A 25,343-nucleotide genomic window follows, 5' to 3' on the forward strand; every position below is an offset into this window, starting at 1 on the left:
TATTCACAGTACGTCCCACATGCACTTTACACGCTGTTGCAAACAATGCAAATGTCGAGTCACACCAGCACCCAGTGAAATGGAAATGTAAAGTAGCTACACAGAGATATACAGTATGTGACTAAACAGTGAGAGTCCTGGCAGGACATCTGGACTATAACTCTGTATACAACAGTGGTTCCCAAACTTTTATGCTCAAGACCCATAAGAGAAATGTGATGTCTCTCTTTTACATTTCTGGAATTTCTTTCATTAATTTATTTATGAAATTAGATTTTTACATTTTGTTTATGAAAAAAAATATTATTTTTAAAATATTTTACTATATACTGTATGTTTTTTTTTAATGTAAGAAACTAAAGAAAGGGATACTTACTTGCGACCCCAAAAAATGGGTCTGCAACCCACAAATTGGTCCCAACCCACTGTTTGTGGAACACTGCTATATAGGATCATTAATTGTATTCGTATTTTACATATTATAAACATTTTTGTATATTTTGAAACTATACTATAATTATTATTTTCAATAAATATGGGGAGTTGCTTTCAATCAGCTTATTATGTGGACCAAACAGTCTAGCAAACAGCCAGACACTCACATACCCACAGTAACAATGAGTAATCCCACTTTAACCTCTTGAACCCCAGCATCCCTATTCCGTTTATCCATGAGGATTCTACAGTGTGTTGCTGAGTCATCAAAGTGTCCCATTGTATCTTGTCTCGTTTGTGTGAGCAAATCTAGATTGATCAGCAAGAGCGGAGGTATAGGTATACAGCATAATGGCATCATCCATTATTTTATTGTCGGTAGGGACGGGTTATTCGTATGCGTATTGTACAGACGCATGCAAACATCCATGAGCATGCACGAACGTGCGCACGTGCATTGTTGGAGGAAATTGGGTTATTGCTTGACATATATGCATGTGCATATTCTCGTCCTCCTGTTTCCTCTCCAGAGACTTTTGAAATGAAGCTCACCCTCTGTGCTCAGCAGGACATTTATTCTGTGAAATGAAGTTGCTGTTTACAGTCAAATGACAGAAAAGGTCCACAGCAGCGCTACTAAAACCACATGGCAGTTTAAATGTAATGTGGCTATTGGGGGTTGAAAGGTTGTGTTGTTTTGCCTTGGGAGGGGAAAGAGTAATGAAAAGGGATTTGATTTTGTAGCACCCGTCTCACCTAGTTGCATTTCCCATTACTTTATAGGTGAGGAGTCTGAAGGTGATAAACTACAAGGTTGCTAACTTGGACCGCCTCTCTCTGTCTTTCACTCTTTCTCTCTCAGTGTCTCTTTGGTGGGAATTCATGCATGCATGTAGGTACTGGACGTATAATGTTGTGTAACTTTCCTGTTCCTGACATCTGCCAGCTCACTGAATGCACGCCCCAGTGAAAACTTAATAAAACTGCATACGGATCATAGAAGGGCTTCTTGAAAAACATGTCAAAATATAATTACACAAGAAAGATTACCGCCATATTTTTAGACGTTGCGCAAAAGCCCATAAAATTGAGCGGAGATAATCTCCAAAGTATAAAACACTCGCCACGGCTACTTGAACCCACTTCATAGTCTCCACCGCCCTGCCAGTGGTAATTTCCTTAATCAGATAAAACGAGGGAGGAAAGAAAGATGGAGCGCGAGAGAAAAAAGTACAGAATTGTCATGTTTGCTGTCAATCTACTTTAAAAACTCAGTTGGCTGCTCTGACAACCTCATGCCTCACTTTTGAGTTTCTCTCCCAGTCTGAAACCGAGAAAGTACACTGTGAAATTGACATCCGGAGTTTCAACTTTCATGATGTAATTCTAAATTTCTGGGGTTAAATTGACACTCATAATTGTGCAGTGTGGGACTTGTTGAAAAACGTTTTGCAGTGTTGGGAGGTGGTTGGGATTGCAGCTGGGATATAAACAACTCAATCACTGCTGACAGATTGGAAAACTCATACTATATGGTGCAGGAGAGACTATTAGATTAGGGAAACAGGCTGGAGAAAGGAGGGTATAGCCAATGTATGTAACTCTATAAGTGTGATAGTGCTGCTGAGAAATAGCACACATATATGCTCAGCAAATCCATTCCCTGGATGGATGAAGTACTGGGTGGTGTTGAAGGGAGGAGAGCTGCAGTTCAGATAACAACCACTCAGTCAAGGAAAGGCCTGTCAGATGCACACAGTTACAGTGGAGAGAGCGGTGTGTGCTTGGGAATTAAAAGATTCCACTTTATGGTGTGAATGGGTTTTTTAGGGGGGAACTTTATCAACTGTGTGAAAGCAGGGAAGTGCTGAGAGAGCGTGGGGAGACTACATGCTCAGCACAACCATACCTGGACAAAATGTCCACAGAAATGCTTAACTTGGGGGAGAATGTGTGTTAGGCTGTTGACGGCTGTGGATGCTTGCCTGGTGCTGCAGTTAGTTTCTGTATGCAACCAGAGAAACAGAGAAGAGGGGTGGACTTCAGGTTCACACTCCGTCCATCCGTCCGTCCGTCCGTCCGTCCGTCCGTCCGTCCGTCCGTCCGCCCGTCCGTCCGTCCGAGATCTTGTCCGGAACATATAGGATGACCAAACTTGGTATGGTTACATATAAGTCCATCTATTCTTCTATCTGCTCTTCTGTCCACGGAGGACAGTTAAGGGACAATAAAAAGTAAAGGCAGGTGGGAGGCGTGGCATGCAGCAAAGGTCCAACTCTTGAGACTTATTGTCTCTTTTGTACTACAGTATCTGCAAACCTTTTTGTATGTCCCATAAAAATAATCTAATCCTGGAAACACTCAGCAGGGTTGGGGGTCAGATAAGTGGAAAAAAACAATGACTTACAGTAGTTACACTAATTGTCTGTGGGAATACTAGTCTACATCATTTTAAGTCAAAGCAACTCTGCCAAAGGAATCGGATACTGCCTATGTGGCATGACCTTACAGAAGTCTGGTGTATTACCTCAGAAATGTGCTTGGTGGATAAAGAGGCTATCTGGGGGAGAAAAGCAATATCAGAGCTTGTAGAGAAATCGTTTCCAAAGCCTCAGCAGCCTACTGGTGTGCATCAGACGCATAATGACATCTATCCTGTCACAGTGAGTTGTCCTCCTTACCTGAAAATCCTCCATCATAACATACTGTAATATCACATAAAAGCTCTCTCTCTCTCTCTCTCTCTCTCTCTCTCCTATCAGGGAGAGAGTAAAAAGGAAAGAGATTTCCTTTTTACTCTCTCTCTAATAGAAGATCCCCATCCCCCGGGTATTGGAAACAGTTTGGAAAGTTCAAATGTTGTTTCTATATGCAGCGATACAGTCATAGAAAGTGGAGCTGATATTTAAAAACTACATGAATAGTGAACCAAAGTTATACATAGCTGAGGGTGCTCAATGTGTTAATAATATGTCATATTAAAGCACCAATAAATAGCTCTGGGATGCCATTGACATTCAGCTCAATCTTCCTTTTGGGCCTAAATGTAACATCAACAGGCCACACATGGCAGAAGTGGATTCTTCACTCAACAGTGAGAAAGTTTCTCTTCAATCGCTTTAATGCTTTTCATTTTCTCTCTATTCCCTGTTCTCTCGGCTCTCTGTCTGTCTGTCTGTCTGTCTGTCTGTCTGTCTGTCTGTCTGTCTGTCTGTCTGTCTGTCTGTCTGTCTGTCTGTCTGTCTGTCTGTCAGTCTGTCTGTCTGTCTGTTCTGATACTGATTCTGATTCTGATTCTGTCTGTCTCTCTCTATCCCCTACACCACCGTGTAATCCAAGTTATGCTACATTTACCACTTTCTTTTATTCTGTATGGATAGAATTGTTGTTAAGCTAACGTTTGTAAGCCTCTAGGTTGAGGGTGGTGAAATCAATGCTTATCGGCAGCACAATTGATGGGTTTGCAAGTTTCACACACAGCAGTGTTACCAGACCAAAAAGGTGAGCATTTTAGTTCACCATTTTATTTTCAGTCTGTCTGTGTGCCCTGTCCAGTCGAAGAGGCTCTGTAAATAAAAGGGACTCAGAAGAGGAGTGTCGCATCCACAGTGACAATTTTGGCTACTACTTGGCCCTGGTAGGATATTTGCCTGCATGGAACCCAGAGAAAACACTGCTGAGTACGTAGTTGTCGAACGGGTGCACCACAGACTAGTTTCATGGCTGTCCACCCATTAGATTTTGAGATGTACTTGAGTTTAAGTTGAAATGTTGGCCTGTTAACAAAACATCAACTGATGCACAAACTTGGACACATCATCTGTGTTGTTTCCTGGAGTTACTGGGTGTTTCGGGTCTTGCAACAGACCCGACGAGGCTGATCAGACCCCGGCCTATGTCCAAGTGGCATGCTACTGCCCCCACTGTCTCCTGGGGGCCTAGGCTGGCGGGTGAGATGTTGCAGCAGGTGTTGGCGACACTAGGAGGCTCTAGGCACTGTGGGTTGCCTCCGGGCCTGGCTCCTCCTTCGTCTGACCAGAAGTGAGCCTTCCTCTGTGCATTGCGTCATCGTTGCTGCTGGGCACAAACATCTCATTCTGCCGTGATGGATATTTTGCAGGTTTTACCGCAGTCTGTAGCTTTTGGGTTCTTCCTCACGGAAGAAGTGGTTTGGGCTGCCAACCCTCTCCACTCCAGGTTGCCGTCTCTCCGTCCGTCCTCTGTCTCTCCAGATGTCACCACACCCTTTGTGGTTGTCACCCAGTCTTGGCTATGGAACCCAGAGAAAACACTGCTGAGTACGTAGTTGTCGAACACAGACACCACAGACAAGTTTCATGCCTGTCCACCCATTAGATTTTGAGATGTACTTGAGTTTAGGTTGAAATGTTGGCCTAAAAAAAGCATTACAGTTAAGTCTATGGGGTCACCGAAAATAGTAGGGTTCATCCTCCAGGGAACATGAAGAGAGTAGTGTGCAGATCTAATTGAGCAGAGGTGTGGCTGTGCTCCTAGGAAGAATTATTATTACAAAAATGTAATTAAATACAAATCTAAATTTCTTGCTCCTTCCTTTCAGCTCTCAGAAGTTCAACAGTACATTATGGGGTAACAACCTTTTGAACAACAGTATAAGATGGATCTATAGTGAAATAACATTCAGTAGACTGCAGACTGCGATGCTAATGCAGCATCTAGGCTGGATGCATTTGTGATTAAGGGGGTGAAATGTACAGTGGTTATAGCTATACAGTATGTGAGCTAGCTGTAATTACTGTGCAGCTCCTGTTGTTGTTCTGGGTGAATAAAGTGATTCTGATCCCAACAGAAGATGAGAAAGAAACGAGCCAGACACAGAAGTAGTAAATAATTAAACAAAGTTTTATTTAATCTTCCTCAGAGACTTTGTTTCTTTGAAACTGCAGAGACACTGGGGTTTGTCACTGATGTCATTAGCAACCCCAGCCAGTGTGTGTGTGTGTGTGTGTGTGTGTGTGTGTGTGTGTGTGTGTGTGTGTGTGTGTGTGTGTGTGTGTGTGTGTGCGTGCGTGTGTGCGTATGTGCGTATGTGCCCTTAAACTCTAAGCAATTTGAAAATAGTCATTGTCCATAATTAGAATTTTGTAGATATGCTTTTATAGAGCACCGAAATCTGACGTAATTTACGCATCCTACCTGGGTTGATTTTTCCCCCCCCATTCTGAATTCACGTGTTTAATATCATGTCAAATAAGAACTGTGTAAACTGGGTTCGACTCTTATGAAGCATCAACTGACGGTGAGAACTCGCTAATGTTACTTACGCTGAATTAGTAAAATTTTCACCAGAAACAGACTGTATAAAAAATTCTTGACTGACTATCATAAAAGATACACAGCCACCTCCCTGACAATATCGGCGAGACAGTTTATTTATTTTTGGACCACAATTCTTATGTTCCATAGGCAAGGTCAACTGGGCTTATCTATATTCTCTCTCTCTCTCACGCACGCACGCACGCACGCACGCACGCACGCACGCACGCATGCACGCATGGCCTTGCTCATACATGTCATACATTGTGTACATACTAAGGAGCTTAATGTACATGTATCAAAAGTGCTTGAAAGTGGGTTCATGTGAATACATATCAGGATGCATTGGGTTTCAATTAGCAAAATGTATATGTAGGCAAAAAAAACGAATCATGTTAGCAAAGAAGGCACAAGAACAGAGGAGAGGAGAGGAGAGGAGAGGAGAGGAGAGGAGAGGAGATTCTGTGGCTGGTCTTGTCTTTGCATTTCTGAGTGTGATCGGCATGTATGCTTGTGCATTTGTGTCTACGTTACTGTGCGTGCATGCGTGCGTGCGTGCGTGCGTGCGTGCGTGCGTGCATGTGGGTTTCAATCCTTTGTTCCAGCCATCATGTCCTGATGCTGTTCTTTTCAAACGGACCCTTTACAACCTTCTGTCAGTGACAACTGACAACAAACTCTACATCAAATCACTAATTATCCATCTTTCAGTACACATACAAATGAAATCGATAAATAATACCTTTAAATCATTGATATTTAATCCAATTATTTAACATAATGATTATATGACGTGATCGTACCACAACTGTACATGAATGATTGCACTCAGTACAGTTCATACCATTTTCAATTGAGAGTTTGAGACATGTCATTTTGACCTTGACCTTGGTTGTTACCTTCAGCTTTATCCCTTTGACCCAAAGTTGAATCATCTCTTCAGGGCAGCCTTGTCATCATTACCACAATGTTTCATGAAAATCCACCAATCCATCTTTGACCTTGACCTGGGTTGTGACCTTGACCTTTAAACCCAAAACGTAATAAAAACAACAACAACAACTACTGTATGTGCTCACCTGCCTTAATGGCTTACTATGCCATGTATTAACCACTAGTCGTTCAAAGCAGAGGTCTACGTATGCTGGACTGGCCCACATATGTTGGCATGGCTTTCCCAAAGCCAAACATTTCAAGGCTGCCGGGTGGGTGTGGGCAGTATAACTGCATAATAATGGATAATGTCACTGTTCATGCCATAGCACGCAACATGTATGGTACCAAATTGCTACTTGGAAACAGTCAGGATAAAAGCTTAGCTTTTTTGGGTAAAGGCTGTTTGCACTCTTATGGCAAGAGACAGAAAGTTACTTTAAATTGAAAGTGTTGACGAGACTCAAATTAGCAGTATGAGTGGATGGTTATAGTCTTTAAAAAACAGGAGTTGCTCATATTCACATTTATTATATTCTTCCTATGGGAGAGCAATTATACAGCACAGATGTTTTGTCTGGGCCTTCCTCAGTGTACACAGAGCACCTGAGGAAGGCCCAGCCCAAACGTCTATGCTGTATAATTGCTCCCCTGTTGGAGGAACAGAATAAATGTGAATATGAACATCATGAGTGTCAGCCTGCTGACATTCCCAACAAGTTTCACGAAAATCGAAAACAATTATCAAATGACTAATAGTGTAATTACTAATTACACATAATTATGTGAACAGACAGACAAACAAACGGAATAACTCTACTAATAACGTCCAGTTCATTCAGAATAGAAGTAAAATGTACAATGTGACTGACTGGCCCAGTTTGCTTCAGCTACATTGCATCTGTTATAATATCACTATTGCATTGTCTATTGCATGGTCAATGCTGAAACAAAGTATTGTACAGCCCTACAGTAGCATGTACCTGTAATGGGAAATATGAAGTTGCTCATTTGTATATTTCATTTACAGTATAATTGCTTGTTAGGCTTCCATACTTTTCTGACTGGTCACATCCGACAACCTGACCCTCAGCACTGGAGCACCCCAAGGATGCGTACTCTTCTCTACTCCTTGTACACGCATGACTGTGCAGCCACACACAACTCCAACATCAACCTGAAGTATGCTGATGACACGACAGTGATAGGTCGGATTATCAACAACAATGAGTCTGCCTACTGAGATGAGATCAGTTTACTGGCACTCTGGTGCCAGGATAACAGCCTCACCTTCAACATTGACAAGACCAAGGAGATGATCGTGGACTTCAGGAGGTCGAGGAGAGAGCATGCGCCTGTCTTCATCGATGGAGCTGCAGTGGTCAGCGAGTTCAAGTTCCTTGGAGTACACATCGAGGAGAAGCTCAAGTGCGACACACACACCACATACGTGAGGAAAAAGGCCCAGCAGCTGGTTTCGCCACCTGAAGAAGTACGGAGTTAGACCCTGCATGCATCCTCAGATTGTACCACAACAGCTCCATTGAAAGCATCCTGTCAGGCTGTGTTACAGCCTGAAACTGCACTGCCTGAGAAAAGAAAAAACGTCAGCGGGTGGTGCGGTCAGCAGACCGCATAATGGGAGGCGAGCTCCCCTCGCTCCAGGAACTGTACAAGAAGAGGTGCATAGTCAAAGCTCAGCGCATCATCAAGGACAGGCAACACCCCAGACACAAACTGTTCAAAACCCTACAACGACCGCAGCCGGACAAGGTGATAGTATCAAGGGCCAGACCACCAGGTTTATGAACAGCTTCCACCCGGCTACTATCAGGCTGTTGAACAAGGCATGACCACCCACTGTCATCAGGCTGGCCTTGGACTTTTGCTTTCCTCATGGACCTACTGGATTATACCAGTAAAGCTACCTTTTGTGGACTGTGGTTGAACTTGACATGGTTGCTACATCAGTCTTTCTAATGTCTTAGATAAAACACTGGTTGTCCCAGCAAGCTAAATGTAAAAATGTTCTTCATTTCATTCTTGCCAAACACGTAAGTAAATAAATAAATAGGCTTTGCGTTCCTTTTTTTCTCTCCCCTCAGGTTAGGAGTGTCTGTTTCCATTTGTTGACTAATCTTCAGTCGTCAGGGTGAATTATTCCTCTGAGAGCTGAGAATAGAGAGATCAATGTGTCTGCTTGCGATTCTGCCAGGGAAAAAAAGTACTGCAACCATGGATTTGTAGCAGAATCCATATTGTTTGTTGATCATGACAGTTCATTAGATGTTTGTCAACAAGAGCAAGTCACCTTTCTCAGCTACAAACCACAGTTAATTTAACTCTGACTCTACAGCTTGATTCATACTTTGTCGCATGACAGCGTTGCGGCGTCAAAAATAGCTGACCTCATTCAACAATCTGATTGGCCACCGCCCACACAACTGCTTATTGTATCTGTGATTTCAAATGAAAAGCTATCCAGCGTTTCATACCAAACCCCACTGGCAGATATCCAGGTCCAGCTTAACTAGGCTTTCCCTCAGACATTTCTATCTGCAAATTAAAGATAAGATAACCTGTAAAATGTCATAGTCATCTATCTATTCATGCACAAAATCTGTCTGTCTGTTTGTGTGTGCCTGTCCCCCGCATATCGACTTTGAACTTGGCATGTGTATCGCTGTGGAACCCCAGGCGTGATGTGCCGAGTGGGAAGTCGATTGTACCGGCAATTGTCCAGAAGGAAAATCCACAAATCTCTGTATTTGTCTGTCTGTAATTATCTCTGTCTGTATCCCTTTTTATCCCTATATGGAGATCCATGATGTCAAGTATTGATTGGTTTCATTATTTCTCCAAGTAATGTGCTGCTGACAACTTCACGTAGTGTGATGTGTACCAATATCTACAAACTAGAGTGCAAAGCAAAATATGCAGCATAAAGATTGTTTACTGTAAATAACGCTATGTGATGCGTTATGAACTGCATGCTCTGAACTTTGCATTCATTTCTCACTATTCTCATTTCATCAACTAGAGTCTCGGGGGGCTAAGCCCCCCGAGACCCCAGCCGCGGCGCGGGGCTTTGCGTTTGTTGGTCCCTCCGTGTCCCTGTCTCTGTGTGGCTCTTTTAAGGGAGGCGGATCGTGGGGTTCCGTTCCTTTCAAAGAGGCATTGTGAATACTGGCTCATTTATGGCTCAGGTATTATAGATACGGAAAAATATATATAAATATGTATGTATTGATATGTCATAATAGTATGTATGTTTGTATTGTAGATTGTATAGACTGTAAGTATGTGTTATTGTGTACTATAATACAGCATATGACATGATATAATAATATATTATTATATGTAATAATATATAATAATATAATATATAACAGCATTAATACAATATTCATTATAGTATAACATATAATATACTTAATAATACATATTACTGTAATGTGTAATATTATGATATCTAACAGTTTATTGCAATAATAATTGTAATATGTAATTTATTTATATATAATAACATATATGGAATATATATAAATAGCCATATAATATCCATATTCATATGTATATTATTTATATAGATCCACCGTCTTTCTCCCTCTGTCTCTGTTGTTTTTGCATAAACATGGTGGCTTGTTTCTCGCGCACAATCTGGCAACACTGAATGTGGTCCAGGCTGTTGGTTGGCTAGTAGTAGTCACGTGACAACAACGCACACACACACACATGTCGCACAGACGCACACACATTAAAAGCCTCTACTTTTTCTTCAAGGCGCTCGTGACTCAAAATTAGGTGTTTTTGTTTGTGTGTTACGCACTGGATTGGAACTATTTTTGCAATGTTATTCTTCACAGTTTACCTCAAAGAAAGGTAGGCCATAATATTGTTTTGTTGTTGTTGCTGGCTGGGTGAGGATCATAGTGGAAGAATGTGTGTGTGGAGCGAGCGAAGGAGGGTGATTTCAATGGCCGCCGCTTCGTGTTGTTTCGGCTGTGGCCGTCGGCGTTCGGTTGTGCTGACGGTAAACGGTGCGAAAGTGTTTCCCCGTCCGGTGTGGTCGTAATGTGGTGAGTAGAAGTAATTATGTTGCGAGGTGGAAAATGTGTAGTGAGCAATGAGAAGTACCCTATGCCACCCGTAAATTCAGCGCGCACGTTGTGGCTGGTGTTGTGGTCATATTTAGTTGTTGTGTTTAGTCGAAATCAATGCTGTGGGTATGGCGTCAGCGGCGAGAGGTGCAAATCAATGGAGTGGGTGTGGCGTCAGCGGCGGAAGTCAATTCTCCCTTTATATAAGTAGATAGGTGAACATGACTTTCTGGAGCTTCTGAAGATTCTACTGGCTTTCTAAGATTTTTTATTTAAAAACATTAATGTGTTGCATAATTGGACAGCATGTATTTCTCTATTGTATAGAATTCATATAAATGTATTCCACTTCTATACCTCACTTATTTCCCCCCTCCCTATATGTACTACATTGTTCTATCCCTGTTCTTGTGTATCATGTATCATAATCACTTACTCTTTCTGCCAAAAAAGTATGATATATTGTTAACAAAAAGTTAATTATATACCCTATGCTACGATTTGAGATGCAGCAAGAAAAACTGAAAGGAAAAAACAAAACATGTCCTTTTCTGCTGGAATTGGGGGTAAAATGGTGTCAGCTCTTCTCTTTAAATCTGTCACTCCACATACCAATTGCAATTACTGCTGGAAATGCTTTACTATAACTTAAAATAGCTTAGTAGGTTCCCATCTCCTCTTTCTATTATATGAACACTCATGCACGCATGGGCACACACACACACGTGCGTGTGCACACAGGTACGCACACATGTACACACACACACACACACACACACACACACACACACACACACACACACACACACACACACACACACACACACACACACACACACACTACCATCTCATCACAGAGATGGAACTTAGAAAAGCCCCCCCCCCCCCCCCCCCCAGATTATGAGTTCCCACTTTCACTCTCTCCTTTGTGTCCCAAAAGAACACCTTCTCCACTTCTAGGTCCTCCACTGCAGGATTTAAAGAAGCACGGAGATGGAGAGCAGAATTTTTTTATTTCACTGTCAGTCCATGCTGTGGTGTGTGTGTGTGTGTGTGTGTGTGTGTGTGTGTGTGTGTGTGTGTGTGTGTGTGTGTGTGTGTGTGTGTGTGTGTGTGTGCGCGTGCGTGCATCCAAGTCAATCCAAACGAGATCCAAATGGAAAACGTATTAAAAACTCCTCAATAAGAATCCAAATAGCCTACAGCTGGTCTGGTCCAGTCAGTAATCAAACAGACAAATAGAATCTCCGGCCCCCAACCGAACAGAACATTAAAAAAAAAAGCCTCACCGGAATGAATTGATGAACCCTGACCCTGTGCATTATAACTCAAGGTGCGTGCATTTTGGCATTCAGCTGTATTCCATACAGTATCCATATCAAAAGAGATTAAAGTTACCCGACCACGGACCACAAATATAAAAGAAATAACATCTAGGGCTTTACACATAAAGGATAAATTAATTACTTTAAACCATAATGCTTTGGTAGGTTAAAGTTAATAATATGAATGCCATGTTCCTTTTGCATGGGCAGCACGCACTGGCAAGCGCAGCAGCACACTGGACTGGAGATTCTATGGTATAATTGATCAAGGGTCGTAGTCATGTATACTTTACAATGTAAAGTAATACATGACTACAACATTCTTTGATTAAGGTGTAATATTTCTACAATTGCCACAAAATGCTCCATAACCTCTATATCCAATCATTTTGGTCATAAACAATACGTTGAGGGATAAATGTAGGTCTGGTAATGATGTACCATGTATGTCCAAATCATGTATATGCCTACTTTACATTACTTTCACGAGTACAGACCACACCTTCAAACCAAACATTGTTTAGCATTCTTTATTTAGAAAAGAAGGAGATGGACCTGTCAGGAAAGGAATTGGTTATGCATGGCTTAGGAGATGGAGGGAAGGAAGGGAAGGGAAGGAGGGTGGGAAGGAAGGGAGGCTTTAGGGGTGGGGATGTAGGAGTGGAGATGGAGGAGGAGATGATGTGTAGACAGGGAGGTGATGAGGAAGGGGGTGAGGATGAGGGAGTGAAGACAAGGGGTACGATTTATCTAGTGAGGAGGGTAAGTGAAGGATGTAAGGTGTGAGGATGGTGAGAGGATGGCTAGGGTGAGGTGAGCTGGAGGGAGTGAGAACAGAGGAAGGGGAGGTGGGGATGAAGGGGCATGTGAAGCCTGGATAAGGGGCGCAAATGGGAGTGTGGGACGGAGGGCGTCGTAGCCCTGGGGAGGGATGAAGGACGGGGCCCAGTGGGGGCGCGGCCCTGGGGGAGGGAAGGGCGAAGCCCTGGTGGGGGAGGAAGGGCGTAGCCCTGGTGGGGGAGGAAGGGCGTAGCCCTGATGAGGGGTGTAAGGGCGCGCGAAGCCCTGAGGGGGGAGGCATAACCATGTGGCTCCAGGGGGGGTGGAGACCTGAGTATTTGGCTTAGGGTCTGAGGAGATAGGCGTCCGTCTTGGCAGTAATCTGTGGACGCACCATCACTCGAGACCCCAAAAGAGAAAGCATAATTAGTCATTAATTAGAACATTTACTGGACCATGGATATGTGGGCGTTCCTAAGGTTTTGGACATTGGTTCTAAAATACGCGTGTATGCTTGAGAAGTCCAACGGGCCTCTTCTGGATGCTGTAGAAGCAGCACCGATTCGGAATGAATGGCCGGAGAAGTTACCTACGGGGTATCCGGCTTTGGTAGGAGTGAGAGGGACGAAGGGCGTAGCCCTGGGGAGGGAGGAAGGGCGAAGCCCTGATGAGGTTGAGGAACCGGTGACAGGTAGCGATGGAACGGGTGTCTGTGTTGAACGGTTCAGTAGGAAGGGCGTGGAGGAGCGCCTGGTATGGAAGTGATGGACCAAAGGTTCGTAAGGGCTGAGATAGGAGTTGTTTAAACAGATAGATGGGAGTCGTTTGATGTTTTGTTGTATGCTACGTTTTAGCACTAGACATGGGGTGAGGTGCTCCAGTCAGAAGTTAGGTTATTGCTTGGTTGCTTGGTTGGAAGACTTGCGAAGTATGTTGATCCATCCAGCGAGGATATCGGGAATGTATTGCTGGATGGTAGGGTGAGGAGCACCGATGGAGAGTTTGTTATGGGGTTGATAGGTAGGTGTGTTTTATGGTCATGGCGTTGACCAGGGATAAGTGACGTAGGGGAAGAGCGTGATGAGGTATGGGGACAGAACGGTAGGTTGAAGGTGGAATTGTTGTTGACGATCCGGGCAATCCTTCTGCTGGATACTGTGGTAGGACTGAGAAGGGTGATCTTTGTTGGAGATTAGGTTGGCTGTCTGAGTGTATAGAACAGAGCGGCTGGTCAATATAGGAGCCCAAAAGAAGCCGCGACAATGGTCTGGTGGATTCGAACGGTACGTGTAATCGAATGGCTTTAACTGGGTAGTCGATTCTTGTAATCGAATGGCATCTTCGGCTACTTTTTTAGCAATCAATGATCTTTGCATCCTCTTCAGCTGACTCCTCTGTGGATGGATGAATGAACAGAGGGTGAAGGGATGGAGGGAGGCGCTCTGTGCCGAGGGAAGGGGAGGCACGCAGTGCCGAGGGAGGGAGGGAGGAACGAGCGGAGGAAGGGAGGGAGGCACGCTGTGCAGATCCGAGGGAGGGAGGCACGCAGTGCCGATCCAAGGGAGGGAGGCATGCAGTGCCGAGGGGCGGGAAGGCAGGCACGCAATGCCGATTCAATGGAGGGAGGCACGCAGTGCCGATCCGGGGGAGGAAGGAACGGGAGGAGGAAGGGATGGAGGGAGGGAGGAACGCTGTGCCGATCCGAGGGAGGGAGGAAGGGAGGGATGGAGGGAGGCACGCTGTGCCGATCCGAGGGAGGAGGAGGCGCAAGGAGCCGGTGGAGGGAGGAGGAGGCGCACAGCGCCGATCCGAGGGAGGAGGTGAAGGGAGACGCATGGCGTCAGGAGGAGGGCGTGCTTTGCCAGTCCGAGGGAGACGCAGGCGGCGGGAGGAGGCGTGCTGAGCTGGTCTGGGGGAGGAGGCGGCGCGCAACGCCAATCCGAGGGAGGAGGCATATGGCGCCGATCCGAGGGAAGAGGCGCTGGTCCGAGGGAGGGCGGGAGGGATGAATTGGTGGGAGGAGGGGTGAATGATGGATGGAGGGGAGGGATGGATGGATGAAGGCTGCATGGGACCAGCTGGATGTTAACTTGATGTAGGCCAACGTGTGCTCTGAAGTTGAACTGCGGTTGCAGGGACAGACATCTGATGGGGATTTGGTGCAGGCGGTCTCTGGCAGCCGTAGTGGTGTTAATGCTGTGGCAGTGCCGAGTTGTGCTGGATTGGCGCAGATGCTCTTGGGGCAGCCATGATGGACGTCGCTACTGCGTGACGATCCTGGGGCTGTGGAAGGTCCCGTCGTTGCCGGGTAGGGGTGGAAGCCATGTGATGATGACTGCTGTGGCTGCTGTGCTGGGTAGAAGGGCAGCTAGAGCTCGAGGCCAAGAGCGTACGGTGGCATCTGTACAGCGGCTGCAGAGAGAAAAGGGGGGGGGGTGACACACAAGGGTGGGGTGGGAGGGAAGAAAAGAGGAGGTTGCTCCGAATGCCCATGACCGTTTGGGGGGCATCTGAGTGGGGGGTGAAGGTGCTAGCCGGCCCGGTGCAAAACACCGGCTGACTAGCGGCCTCGGGGACGGAAGCAGGGGAGAGACAGGGTTAGAGGGAGGTTGGATGATTGTGCAAGGGGTGGGATGACAGTGAAGCCTGCGACAACGGGGATGAAAACCTTTGCCAGGAGGTTTGGTAAGACGGGGGGAGGGATGGGGTAAAGGGGGATAAAAGGAGGGAAGGGAGGGGGGGAGGGAGCAGGCACGGGGGGTGAGGGGGAATGCATGGTGTAGTGAAAAACGGCCTGGTCTGCTGGACCGAGGCGGTTAATAGGTATAGCGGATTAGCAATGGCTAAATGTGAGTAGCAATGGTGACTGACTACAAGCCGAGTGGTAGAGTAGTATAGCATTAAATGCTAGCATGAGAATGGATGGGAGAGAGGATGGGAGGGCTGCACGATTATGGCCAGAATGATGATCAACAGTTGTCGAGGACAATATTGAGATCCTGATTATTCATTCATTTTAGTGACAATAGTTTTATTGGTCACGAAACATAACACAACTTTCACGTAAATTCCTCGTACATTCCTGCTCATGTACACATTTTTAAGCTCAGTGTGTCATACATTTAAATGTCAATAATCAGAAATGTTTTTAATTGTGGGAGTTAATCGTGATTACGATTCAAATTCGATTAATTGTGCAGCCCTAGGGGAAAGTAGGATTAAATGTAGGGATGAATGAGGGGCTGAATGAATGGAGGATAGAAGGATGGGTGAAAGGATGAGTTAATGATGGGGAGACAAGATGGAGAGGGATGTATGATGGGAGGATAGATAGAAGGATTGGTGGAAGGAATGAATGAATGAATGTATAGCAGATTGCTTCATATCATAGCCACAATAAATCAGCTTGTTATTGTATTCAATCCTTCCAACATCGTACGAATAAATGGTTGTGTATGAATGTTTGTCGATAGAAAACAAATTCTTCATTCAAGCTGAATAGGTTTTTAAATGAGGGTGGACCTACCTGAGGTACTACAAGAGTAGTGCTATAAGTGTAAACATGTTTTACTGTTATGATTAATAGTAACATGTCGTGATTATCTTTGTATGAACTTGATTAGCCCAAATTATTGAAGAAATGCTTGTTGCCGTTATGCTGTTTATGGTAACATCAAACTGACTTTTGATGCAAGTATTTCGTATAGCAAATCTATTGCATGTAGTAGGAGATGTCAGGCTAAATAGAATGATGTTTAAGTGATGGGAAAAAGAGGGGCTGGAAGGGTAGATGGAAGTGGGGTGGGGAGGAATGGAAGAGGAATGGGTAGATGAATAAAGTGGGGGGGTGAAACAATGGAATAGATTAGAAGGGGTGATCAGGCATGATCAGACAGCATAGTGAAAACAAAGCAACACGCAGGGCAGTATGAAGTGTTAAATATGAATTGCATGGGTAGGCTACTAAGCCTGCAGGAGGGGAAACGTTTGGTATTGTCAGGATGTTGGAGTAGACTTAACTTTTGTGTGTTGTTGCGTTGGTGGAGCGGGAAAATCATTTGGCGCGGGCTCGGCGCAGGGCAGCTCTGGACCTGAGTGTGACGTCGCCGAAGCGCAGCGAGGGTCCTGTGGAGTGAGCCGGTTTTGAAGAGGTGAAGCGGCAGGGAGAGAAAATGAATTCTCCGGTCGCGGTGGTGTCTGTATCCCGCAACGTTGGTGGGTGGCGTTGTGAAGTACAACCGGGAAGTGCCGTGACTCGCGGCCCGCGAGACGGCATGGACCGGGTCGCTGACAAATCGTGGAAACGGGTGATAGTGGGGATTGGGTGGGAATGTGGACGGTTGAAACGATATTAAAAGGCCATGTGAGCCGATCAGAATTTGTTCCATAGCCTCGTTTTCAAAGTTGTATTAAGGAAGCAGTTTGGATATTTGGATCCGCTGAAGTTGATCAGAATTCGTTCTCATTTCCAAATGCAACGTTGGTGGGTGGCGCAATGCACACGGATAGCATCGCTGGAGTACGGGAACGCCGTGGGTGGCGTCTTTCTGATGTTGCACCGAAGGAGGAAGAATGCTGATGTGGTCCACGGTACGTGATGAATAATTACTTTATGATCGATCGGCGATTTGGCGGAGAAACACGTTAGGAAGCGGCTTGTGTGCGACTGAAGTCGCAGATTGCTTGAGGGAGTTGTTCTTCTACGTGCGAAGAACAATGCACGAATGGCAGGCGGACCTGGCAGGTTTAAATACCCTCACTTATTGGTAGAAGGGGTGGAGTTCAGGGTGGAGAGCGATTAGTTACCATGGCATCGGTGCCACTGTGAGTGGCAAGGGTGGAGCTATGATCGGTTACCGTGGCGGATAAGTCGAGGGAGGAGTTGGCTCGGTTACCATGGTGATCGATCAAGCTTGTAACCTAGAGAGTGAGCTAGGAATGGAAATAGATCATGGGAGTAGAGTGAGGGGCAAGGTTAGTACTGTAACAATCTCATTGTTTGAAGGCGTAGTCTTCCTCCTGAACATACATTGTACCAACTCCATTAAGATCATTTTCCTAATTTTAATTTTTTTTTGGACAAAATAGCCTATTTAACATCGAGTTGCCCACTCTTCCTTAGTGCCCACTCTTCTTGTATCCCTGTCAATACAGAGCACTTTGACTATACACTGCTTGGAATCAACAAACAGTAAGCTATACTTGACTTAATCATGTCAAAATATGAGGCGGAGATGCTTGTTGCAGGGATCAGGCATCACACAATGGCGTCAACCCAGGGCTCTGCAATGTATTGCCTTAGTTGGCCAACAAACAATTTGAATAGGACAGAATACAAACCATTACACAGTGCAAAGGTGCCCTCAAGGACACTTTTGTGAGGGAACGAAAACAAAATGTTATATAAAAATACAGCAATTCATATTTTGAACCTTTCTCTTTTTTCTTTTTGTAATTCACATTTTTATTTGAGAATTGGCAAAACAGATAAATGCGTTTCACATTACAGTGCTTTGCTTTTCTGTTCAGTCCACATTTCTATATGCTTGCATCGTTATGCAGTCTCTGTGTGGAAGTCCTTCTTGATCCCTCTGGTCCATTATTTTCCTTGCACATACAATAATATCTGCATGTTTTTTTGTCTGTGTGCAAAAGCAACATGCACACCAATTACACTGCAAACAAATAAAGAAAAAACACATTCTACACAGACATTCACCATGTGGGTGTGATTTTGACAGCCTCCTGGACACTTCAAGTTCTTCTCAGTAAAACTGTTTTCAGAAACATATACTCTAACTAAAGGTGTGCTCACTGCTCAATAAAGAGCCCAAATCTGTGGCATGTGATGACAATCATTTGGAGTTGTGCATGTGTATGACCGTGATCGATCAATCAGTCTGGAGGTAGAGGTTTGATCCACGTCTCCTCCTGGCTGGCAAAGTGTTCTTGAGCAAGGCACTGAACCCCTACATGTAACTGCTCCCAAAGAGCAGGTTGGTGCCTTGTGTGGTTGCCTCGCTGTGATTGTGTGAGTGTCTACCACATTATATTATCCTATATTAAAATTGGCAATAACAAGACTATAAGCATATTGTGAGATGCATTATCAGAGAATAGCACACACTGTACACATGCTGACACACACATTATCCAGTTTAAATCAAGTTGCACACACAAACAAACAACAATGCACACGCAAACAAACACGCATGAGAGAGAGATCACAGCAAGCAATTTTGCTTTGTAATTTGTACCTTCTGTCATACATAAACATACATTCATTTTCACAGCTGACAGAATATGTCTGCCTTTCATACATCACACACAGAGCACAGGGCACATTCACATGCAAGCACTCCAGCTGCCTGTCCTCGCTGTCTTTGACACACACGCACGCACGCACACACACGTACACACACACACACACACACACACACACACACACACACACACACACACACACACACACACACACACACACACACACACACACACACACACACAAACAGCTACAAGAGCCCATACAGACACAGGCCACACAGATCAAGAACCATAACAAGCCGTTAAACATTTTCCCTTCCATCAGCCACACATTACACACACACACACACACACACACACACACACACACACACACACACACACACACACACACACAAATTCACAGTAGCAAGGGGGAGCGAAGCATATTTGATCATATCTCCCGTTCTCTGTCCCTAGACCCCTCCCCCCACCACCACCACTACGCACAAGCACTCTCTCGCATGCCCATTTAACACACACAAGCACACATGCACACACATCCAGTACACATGCAAGGTGAGCACGCATCTGCTTTTGACAGCTAGTATGTGCTCTGGTAGCTTAGAGGCTAGTCCCAACAGATTAACACTGTTATTAGCATTAGCCGTGACGCTGCACACGGCCACAATGTATCAACACATGACAGCAGACAGTTGATACCAGAGGGAACAACATGTCTCTCTGTTTATCCCTCCCATTTACATTCATCTGCCTTACGTACTGATTCAGACAGATGTGTCTGCGCGCGCGCGTGTGTGTGCGTGCATGCGTGAGTGAGTGAGTGAGTGTGTGTGTGTGTGTGTGTGTGTGTGTGTGTGTGTGTGTGTGTGTATATGTTTTGATTGATTGATTGATTGAAATTTTTATTAGGCAAAAGAATGTAAAACAACACAGTTACATTTATAATGCTTTTGTCTAAAAGGTCCGGCCAAAAAAGTCCTTGCGGACTTGTTTCCGTTGGGGTCCTTGAATTAATTTCATAGACATATAGTAGCAACCAAACAGTTCAAAAATCAACATGAAAATACAGATAATACAGAAAAAATCACACCCTGTGTGAAGTGGGCGGTGTCTTGCTAGCTAATCACAATACTGAATGGAGTCAACCAATCATGTACAAAAAATAAATACATTTATTGAAACACTCTTTATGATGGAAGAAACCATAACTTGAAAAAAACAAATTTATGGGTTTTTTCAAGTTATGGTTTCTTATATAGGGCTATGCACATGTGTCATGTGACACTGGCCAATCACAGTCCTGAATAGACTGTGATTGGCCAATCACGGTGCAGGGTTAGACGGGGTACATTTTTGTACATTTTTGTACATTTTTGTACATTTTTGTACATTTTTGGCCAATGCACATTCCTGCATATTGTACAAATATCCAAACCTCACTTATAGGGGCGGTTTCACCGCCCAAAAATACCACTATGTACAAAAAAAAGCATGAAAAAATAAGAAAATATGTACAAAAAGGGGGGGGGGGAGCAGGGTCAATCAGGGCCAATCACGGTGCAGGGTTTTTGTACATTTTTGTACATTTTTGGCCAATGCACATTCCTGCATATTGTACAAATATCCAAACCTCACTTATAGGGGCGGTTTCACAGCCCAAAAATACCACTACAAAAAAAAGCATGAAAAAATAAGAAAATATGTACAAAAAGGGGGGGGGGGGAAGCAGGGTCAATCAGGGCCAATCACGGTGCAGGGTTAGGCGGGGTAAATTTTTGTAAATTTTTGGCCAATGCACATTCCTGCATATTGTACAAATATCCAAACCTCACTTATAGGGGCGGTTTCACCGCCACGATGTACAAAAAAAAGCATGAAAAAATAAGAAAATATGTACAAAAAGGGGGGGGGGGGAGCATGGAAAAATAAAAATTATATACAAAAAAAGCATGAGGAAATAAAAAATATGTACAAAAAAAGGGGAGGGGGGGGGTCGTCTGTCTACAGGGAAACTGGTACTAGCTCCTCTAGCTCCTCTAGTAATACGTATACATATACACACACACACACACACACACACACACACACACACACACACACACACACACACACACACATGCACACGTATATTACGTATGTATATGTATGAATATGTTTGTATGTATGTATGAATGTATGTACTACATGTATGTATGTACGCACGTACAGACGTACGGACATTGTATAGATAGATAGATAGATAGATAGATAGATAGATAGATAGATAGATAGATAGATACATAGATAGATAGATAGATACATAGATACATAGATACATAGATATATAGATAGATAGATAGATAGATAGATAGATAGATAGATAGATAGATAGATAGATATGATATTTTGTTTCACCCATATTCTCATTTATTCACAAAGACAATAAGTAAATTGCGTTTGATCACCACCTTAAGTGAACTGATTAACATTACTGCTATTGAGATACTGCCCCCGTGAATGAAAGGATAGCCCATGCTGGGATTCCCTGACAGTGTGGGGAGAGAGTTGGCTCAGAATACGGAGGTGTGTTGCTGGCATGCATGCCTCAGCTGTGTTGGTACGCAGCCATTCTTTGAACAGTCAAAGGTCACTGTTTTCCACTCAGTGTGTTGGTTTCTTTACGCCCGGATAAACTCCAGCGTCTCCTCCAGCCATGAATCCTTCCAAACCATCCACAGCAACCGTCTTTGGTGGCCAGGTTTTGTGCATGTTTGACATTGCAAGTTGGCAAGCGAGGTATGTTGCTGTGCCAGTTCAGTACATGGTGGAACTTTAACTGCACTGATTGGCCAGCTGCCCTATAACCCCTACAGTGTTTGATATAAGCTGCACCATTGTGCCACTGTCCCTCTAAAATCATCACTGTAAATGCACCCTTTGAATTTGCTGCAGGGGCCTGAATGACTCCCCCAATTTCCCGGAAATTACAACGTCCTGTTTGACTGCATTTGTAAATTCACTCAGAGGGCATCGGAGCATACTCTGAGCACTTTTTCATTCCTTTTTGGAAAATCAGAGTACTGCACAGTACTACTGTGCAGAGCGCACACTACAACACATGTACTACATTTTGTTAATTAAGGTTTCGAGGCCTATCAGGCTCGAAGCCTTATTGAGATTGTAGGCGTTCTTCCGCCGTTTTTTCAGTTCTGGCCCAACCGTGTGGTCGCTTTTTACCAAACTTGGCAATATGGTAGAGGGCTATGCCAAACGGCTAAGAAACGAAACTCACAACTATCGGCCAAAGGGTGGCGCTATTTCACTCAATTGACTTTGAACAGGTACAACTCATGCCCTGTTTGACCTACAGCCATGAAACTTCGATACACACATGCGTCTCCTCATGCCTAACAACTTTCATACTCTGACTTTTGACCTCTGACCTTTAGATCTCCCACCATTTTGAATTATATGAAAAGCAGTTAAAATCAAACTCCTCCTGGGATTTTTGAGCAATCTGCACGAAACTGTCTATACATGTACTTTGGACCTATGCCGACAAAAACATGGTTTGGGTTTTTTTCTAAGTGAAAACATTAAGCTTTTATGAGCCAATTAATATTGCAGTTTTATGACAATTATTCGTCTGCCCCTGACACGTTCATGCAGACTCACATTTGTTTGAAACTTTGCAATAATGTAGAGGGTCATTCCAAGTATCACTGAAACCAATATTACTCCAATTAGTCAAAGGGGGGCGCTATAGCAATTTTTTGAAAATGCAAACTTTAAACAGGCAAAAGTCATGCCTCGTTTGGCCGACAGCCGTGAAACTTGCTTACACATGTGCCTTGACTCATGAGGAACACATCTATCACTTTAACCAGTAAGCTCCGCCCTTAGATTTTACGCCATATTGAGCAGTTTGAAAAACATTTAAACCCAGGATTTCTGAGCAATTTGCGTGAAACTGTGTCAAATGTGTGAGCTCCTTTTTGTGCATTTTTTTTAAATAACATGAAATGCTTTTTTGAGAGTAGTTGTTTTTTATGTATATGACATACTTTCTTGTGAAAATAGCCGATCTACAATCTCACAACTTTTCAGATAGCAACTCGTTGTGAGCTTGTAGATCGACTATTTTCACTAGTTTCCATTCCGAGGAGACAAAAAAAAACTTTATTGGTAAATGTTTTGTGAACCAGTGATCTAGAGTAGTTAGCGAAACAGAGGCTTGGTTCATAACGGACGGAAAAACCTATAGATATCAACAGACACCATCAGGGAGGCCATATCCCTAGCTCAATGAGAAGAGAGGCAGCCTGAGAGTCCATGGGTCGCTGGTTCGATCCCTGTCCCCAACAATGTGTTGAGGTGATCATCATTTGGAATTCTTAGTTTTACAAATAGTGTTTCTTGAGGTTAGGTCGTTGTTTTACTGAGGTTAAGGTGCGTGAGGGTGGGAGGGTGGGAAAAGAGTCATCTAGTCAGCAACCTTCCCATGGATTGGATCCACTGCTCTCAGTCATCACCAATTACACCTGTCACAACTCATTAGTGGCCTGGTGGCTTTTTCTTTGAAATAATGTTTAGTTTTTCAAATATTTAACTTTAAGCGCCCAATGCCACGCTATTGGCCATGGCCATTTAAAGGGTAGCAACATTAAGAAACAAATGAGTCTATACCTGTAACAATGCTCTATACACCAGGGAACCAGATTACTCATATACAGTGTTGCGTTTGCAATATTATACCGTTAATTCATCTCTTTAAGTGTTTGATGTATTAAATCTAAGGACTGAAGTACTACTCTAAAAATGCTGCCCTTGAGAATTAAATTTGTGAATAAAGAGAATCGGTCATTTGAAAAAAGGAAAGTAACACTTAAAGGTAGGGTAAGTGATATTTTTGGGTTAAAACAAAAAGTATTTTTTTTAAAGGTTAAAGCACTATATTCTGATAGTAATCATTGCTATAGAGTGTTTGTTCAGTAACAGGAGTCTCCCCGTCTCTCCAGCTCTTTAATAAACAGAAAATACATTTTCTGGTAGGTGTCATTATCTCAGCCAATCAGGAGAAAGTACCACTTTTTAAGCTTCATTTTTATAGTGTTCCAGTTCTAATTTTGCCTGCTCATTTCTTAGTGTCATCACTTCCAATTTCACTTGTTTAATCTATATCCTGATTGAGTTCTCTATCCTGATTGGATAAAATAGGAAATGAAACTGAAACTGAAACGAAAATGCATTTTCTATTTTATAAAGAGCTGGAGAGACATAGAGACTCCTTATATGGACAGGACACTCTATAGTAACGAGCACTATCAGAACATAGACCCATTTTGCAATTATTTGAATAATTGCAAATCCCTTACCCTACCTTTAACATTATTAGCCTTCAATATTTTGGTAACCCTTTATTTTTCAGTCCCCTAATTACTAGTTAGGTTTACCAAAGTGCACATAATTATGTACAATATGTACTTTCATAACTACACTGTATATCAGATTACCATCTACTTTCCTGTTAAATTAGTGGACTGCAATATAGGGTTAACTGCAAATACCATCGCCTGCCAAATATTGATATTGTTGTTGAACTCTGATGCATTTCAAATAACAATTTATAAAAAAATTAAAATAAAAAAATAAACCATTTTACAGGAAAGTAATTTTCATCTAATGGGTCAAGATCCAAAAGTGGTGATACAGAAACAAGGAAACAACAGTCCCACATCAGGGTCAGTGTGAAATTCACACTATTGCGTTAAACCAGTTTGGTTCACTGTAGTTTTAGAATACTCATGCACTACTGCAGTTATCTATTATATAACATTTGTATCCAATGCACAGCACATCAGTGCATCCATTTTTAGATGCAAGACAGACCTGAGTCCCGGGGCTCATTTAACACCAGTAACATAAGACAGCCTAAGGTCAATATCACAGTTAGCCCAGTTTAGTAAGTGCCCTGGTAAAATGCTACTGTAGCAAGCCCGAGGCCAGGAACAAAGTTAATTAGCTAACACAGTTAGACTTGTGCAAAAAAATATAAAGCATAAAACCTTAATTGATTTCATAGGAAGGGACAACACAGTCCTTTGTAAGAAGAAATTACACAATGGACCGACCTTACTTCAATGCTCTATGGCTTTATTGCACAACACATTTGGCTATTGCGCTTCATCAGGCACCTGATGAAGCGGGATGGCGAGTGTGCGCACGTGCG

This window comes from Gymnoscopelus braueri (genome assembly GCF_963280865.1).
Source record: "Gymnoscopelus braueri genome assembly, chromosome: 14".
NCBI classification, from domain to species: Eukaryota; Metazoa; Chordata; class Actinopteri; order Myctophiformes; family Myctophidae; genus Gymnoscopelus; species Gymnoscopelus braueri.